This window comes from Chiloscyllium plagiosum, chromosome 15 (genome assembly GCF_004010195.1).
Source record: "Chiloscyllium plagiosum isolate BGI_BamShark_2017 chromosome 15, ASM401019v2, whole genome shotgun sequence".
In the NCBI taxonomy this organism is placed as follows: domain Eukaryota; kingdom Metazoa; phylum Chordata; class Chondrichthyes; order Orectolobiformes; family Hemiscylliidae; genus Chiloscyllium; species Chiloscyllium plagiosum.
The window spans coordinates 57,535,994-57,541,829 of NC_057724.1; positions in this window are offsets into that span (position 1 = coordinate 57,535,994).

Consider the following 5,836-nt stretch of genomic DNA (forward strand, 5'->3'; position numbering starts at 1 on the left):
GGTGCGGGGTTGTGGGACTATGAGGTTGGAGGCGGTGGATGGGAGATCCCCCGAGGTGATGAGGTTATGGATGGTCTGGGAGATGATGGTTTGGTGGTGGGGGGTGGGGTCATGGTCAAGGGGGCAGTAGGAGGAGATATCTGCGAGCTGGCGTTTGGCCTCAGCGGTGTAGAGGTCGGTGCGCCAAACTACTACCGCGCCTCCCTTGTCTGCTGGTTTGATAGTGAGGTTGTCCTATCTTCTCCAGGGCAATTCACAGAAATGTGCAGTGCAGCTCCAGAGTGACAATGCTTGACCAGCTGCAAAACTTCATTTTAAATATGATGCTAGGAATTCCAGAAAGTTGTGGCAGTGGCAAGAATTTCCACCTCTGGTGATATAATGAGCAGAATGCCTTAGAGGCAGTGTGGATATAGAATGAAGTGAGTTTTGGAGAACAGCATCAGACAATCTGTTAGCACTCAAGAAATCCTCTATGAAATTTCCCAAATTTTTACACTTAGCTGGGTTCTGGTAAAATTCAGCCCCATGTTCTAGTAACTGTAGCCTTGACTTTAACTCAGGGTGACATTGGTACAGAGGAGAAGCCAAAACCAATGACAAACTCAAATGCTCAATCTTAGTGCTTCCAAACTTTATTCCCATGTTCAAGATCATACTCTGGACTGAATTTGTAGAAGACATTGTAGGTTGTCTAGTAGCACCAAGATATTCGTGATCAGGTATAATGAAGTGGTCCATGTTTCCTCACGGGGTACAGAAGAACATTCCTGCTTCTCCTGGACCACAAAAAGTAAATAAAAAGTATAAATATATCTATTTAGATCTCTTCTGGCCTTGACTTTTCTTTGCAGTTATCGTCCTGATGATAAATTTCTCAGGTTGAAATTCCAGATGATGCCTTACTATGTCTTTACTTAGATAGGAGACTTCCAACTTGTGGGTGGTTTTAAATGCTGAAATTTATGATAATAGTTGGTCAGGTCAAAGCAAAAAAATGAGTTGGTAAGAATTACACTTTGTTTTAATTGCCCATTCTTCAGTAATTGCCAGGTTTCTAGAAGGTTAGAATGATGGGTGGATGGGATAATGGAATGGGATCTGTGGAGCGGAGTTAAAATCAAGGCTCACTATATAAAGAAAACTCTATCTTCATCCTCCATTCTTCCATAATTAATTTTGAACCTAAGTCATTTTGTCAATGATTCACCAAGCAGAGAGAGAAGAATAACCTTTCACTAATAACCTTCCAAAATACTTTCAGATTTTAAAAAACTTCATTAAACTCCACAATTTTTCCTGTTCGATAAAAGGCATGACTTTTAAAACACTGAACAATTTGTTAATCTTTTATTGAACATGTTGTCATGTGTGCATTTAAAACGTAAAATCTTGACATTATTAAATGAAGCAAAGGTTTCATAAATTAAGCTCCAGGACATTTCTGTAGGGTAGTGTCCTAGGCCCAACCATCTTCAGCTGCTTCAATGTCCTTCCCTCCATCATAACATCAGAAGTGAGGATGTTTGCTGATGATTGCACAATGTTCAGCTCCATTGCAACTCTTCAGACACTGAAGCAGTCCATGTCCAAATGCAACAAGACCTGCATAATATCCAGGCTTGGGCTGACAAGTGGCAAGTAGTATTCATGCCACACAAATGTCAGGCAATGACCAATTGCCAACTAGAGACAATCTAACCACCACCCCTTGACATTCAAAGGTGTTACCATCACAATCCCCCACTATCAATATCCTCAGCGTTATCATTGATCAGAAACTCAAATGAGATAGACAATAAATGCTGGCTAGCCAGTGACACCCACATTCCATTAAAACAAACAAATAAAAAAAATTAAACAAATAGCCTCAGACCATTCATGACTGAATTACAAAGACTAAGATTGATTTAAAAGGTCACAAATAAAGTTCTTTGCTTTATAATGATTCATGGCACATGAAAATTGCCACTATAACCATACTGAAAGTGATGCCCTTTTGCTTTGTTAGAATGCACGTGTGAGTTGCAAAGAATCCAGTATAACTGAAACATTTACAATTGTTTAGTGACTAAAAAAGTTTATTCATTTGTTCTTTTTGAAAAGTATGCACAAATTTTTTTTCCATGACCTAAACAGATAATAGAGAAGCTACATTATTTTCAATTCCCAAGAAAATTTAACATTGTTTCAATTCACTTACAAAGACATTATCTCTGACCTCGAAGTATATTGTAAAATAACCATTGCACATTTTCGATGTTAACTTTTAATTTCTTTGAGGTTAGACTGAAACTGCCTCAGATTTGTATGTAAAACTGACACTTTGTTCATTTTACAATTGGGAAAGCTTGGACTTGACACAAAGATATTAAAATTCTAAAGAACGTTTAATGGATAACATGCTGAACATGGATATTTAGGTCTGACATTTTGTAACTTGGGGATAATGTAAGCCAATATTAAGTGTACGGGAACTTGGTGCAGGCTTAAGATCACGTAGGTTCCCATCCCTAATGTGCTTGTGTTGCAAATCCTTGGGTGCTGCAGTGTTCTATTGGTGGCAGCCATTCTTGTTCCAAATGTAGACTGTCCAGCCTATACAGATCACATCCTCCCCAGAAATGGTCACAAAGTTCCAGAAATCTGATACTGACCCTTTACATCAGCTTTCTACCTTCATGTTCAATTGCTCGAGTCTCCTATTTCTGTGCTCATTAGCATTCGGGTTGGGAGAAAAGGTGAGACTAATGCTTCAGAGGACATGCCTTTCAATCTTCTACCCAGCTGTCTGAAACCTGCTTTCAGGACCTCATCCTTATTCTTAACCAAATCATTGGTACAAATGTGAATCATGACCACTGGCTGATCACCTCTCCCAGAAGAAAGCCTTGTAGCCATTCTGTAACATCCTTTAGCCTGGGCAGCTGAAAAGTGACATCTTGTCTTGGAGTACTTTGACTATCATAAAAATGCTCATCAGATCCCCTGACTCTGGAATCCCATATCACTATCGCTCTTCTAGTCTTCTTCCTCCCCACTGTAAAGCTAAGCTGCCCATGTGCCATCAACTTGTACTTTCAGCTCTCTCCTGAAGAACTATTTCCCTCACCAGTATCCATAAAAGAATCAATGTGACTCCGGTCTTGCCTGCTTGGTTTACTTAAATGGCCTGGTGGTTACCCATTTCCTTGCTGCCTATATACTTAAAACTTCTGTGTCATCACTTCTCTAAATATGTAATCCATCTAGTACTGTGGCTTGTGTGTGCACAGCAATGCCTCAAGCTACTGTTTAAGTTTCAAAACCCAGATCTCCAGATTTTGCAGCCCATGACACTTCTTGTTCATTTGGGACACAATGATGCATCCATGACTTCATACATACTGCAAGATGTATGCTCCACTTGGCTGAGCTGATTTCTGTCTCTTGGATATCTTCCATCTCACACTGTTTTCAAGCTTTTGTACTTCTTTCCTAGCTGTTGGTTGCAGTCTTGGGATTCTCAATTTGCCTTGTCCTCTAAGTCACAGAGGTCTTAGGATGTAGGCACACCCATAGTGCTGTTATTAAAGAAATTCTAGGATCTTGATGCAGTGACAGTGAAGATATGACGATATAGTTCCAAGTCAGGTTGTTGCGCAGTCTGAAAAGGAACTTGCAAGTTGTGGTATTTCCATGCCTCTGCTCCCTTGTCCTTCTAGGTGGTGAAGGTTATGGGTGTGGAAGGTGCTGTCAGAGGAATCTTGGTGAGCTATTGCAGTGCATCATAAAGATGGGACACACGGCTACCATTGTATATCAATAATAAAGAAAGCAAATGTTGAAGGTGATGAACAGCATTCCAGTCAAGTGGGCTGTTTTGTCCTGGATAATCAACTAGGAGAAAGTGAGGACTGCAGATGCTGGAGATCAGAGTCAAGAGTGCGGTGCTGGGTTGGTGGGGGGTGTAGACTTGACAAGAGAGTCGTGGAGGGAATGGTCTTTACGGAATGCAGATAGAGGTGGGGAGGGAAATATATCTCTGGTGATGGGGTCCGTTTGTATGTGGCGGAAATGGCGGAGGATAATATGATGCATCCGAAGGTTGGTGGGGTGGAAGGTAAGGACCGGGGTGGGGGGGAGGAGGAGGAGGAGTTCTGTTATTGTTGCAGTTGGAGGGGTGGGAGCTGCATGCATCTAGGCAAGTGGAGAGGACTCATTGTAGTCCTCACTTGTATCTTGATGGTGGATAGGCACTGGAGATTCAGGAAACAAGTTACTCTCCACAGAATTCCTAACACTGACCTGTTTTTGTAGCCACAGTATTTATACTCTTGGTTCAGTTCAGTTTCTTGACAACAGTCTCAGGGTATTAGTAGTGATGGATTGATCAGTAGTAATGCCAATGAATGTCAATAATTAGATTGTCTCTTATTGGAGATGACCATTGCCTGAAACTTACATGGTGTAAATGTTATTTAGTACCTATCAGTACAAGCCTGGATTTTGTCCAGGTCATGCTGTATTTGGACAAAGATTCCAAATTTAAGATTTGCAAATGGTGCTGAATATTATGCAATTGTCAGTGAACGACCCCAATTTTGACTACATGATGATGGGAAGGTCACTGATGTAACTATGGATGGTTAAGTTAAGGACACCACCCTAAAAAGTCCCTGTAATGATGTCCTGAGTCTGAGATGATTGACCTCCAATAACAATAGTCAATCTCTGTGTTAGATATCACACCAACCAATGTAGAAATATTCTCCCAATTCACCTTCTCCTTGATCACTTACAGTTAGATACTGTCTAGGTGTTAAGGACAGTTAGGCTCACCTCAGCTCTTAATTTCATGTATTTTGTCCACATTTGGACCAAAGCTGGAATGAGGCCTGGCGCTGAGTGGTTCTGGCACAACCCAAATACAGATTAAGTTATTGCTGAGTGAGTGCCATTTGATAGAATTATCAATAACATCCTCAATTGCTTTCCTACGTTACTGCAGTGATTACACATCAAAAGCACACAATTCACTGTAAAATGCTTTGGGATGTCCTGCAGTTGTGAAAAGCACAGAAGAAAAACAAACTTTTCTTTTCTCTCTGGCTGTATCTTCCTTTTTTATTGTCTCCCCTATATTATGTGGTTATTCATCATGTTTATAGATATCCTAGCTAATGTTATTGAAACATGTATTTCACTATTTTTTAAAATCTTAATTATCAAAGAATGTATTGTTGGGATAGTATATGTCATAAGGGCATAGATTAATAACTTTTTTGCATTTATTGGAAACTATTGGAAAAAATCTTGCATAAGCAGCTAGTTAAAGAGAGAATTGTTTCTGATAATTCAAGTAAATAAGCCTCATTTATTTCAGTAAGGACACAGTCATTGTTCAGTTTTAAAGCTTAAATTTTGCTATCCAAGCACTTGATAGGTAGTAAAAATGAATCAAGCATGGTATATCTGGTTCATACAGATATTTGCAAAGACAGCTAATTCATTTTCTGCACACTACACAATTCTAGAGGGTACTTCCAGACCTTTTGAAAAGTATGAATTTCTGAAGTCACAAAATTTGCAGATCAAATTAATTCTTATTCAAGTGTCTTAACTTACTGCATTTAAAAAAAGGAACAATTTCAAACTTGAGGATCTTTCTATTGATACAGCAGTTAAAGATAAAGGAACTTATATGTTCATTATTAAACAACAAGAATCTAAGGATGCTGAGCATATTCAAGCATTCTGCAAGTGAAGGAGGCAGTTTATGGATATTTGATAATTGAATTAAAATTTCACCGAACATAGTGAAAATCTAGCTTAAGGTTCTAAATCAAGTTAATAA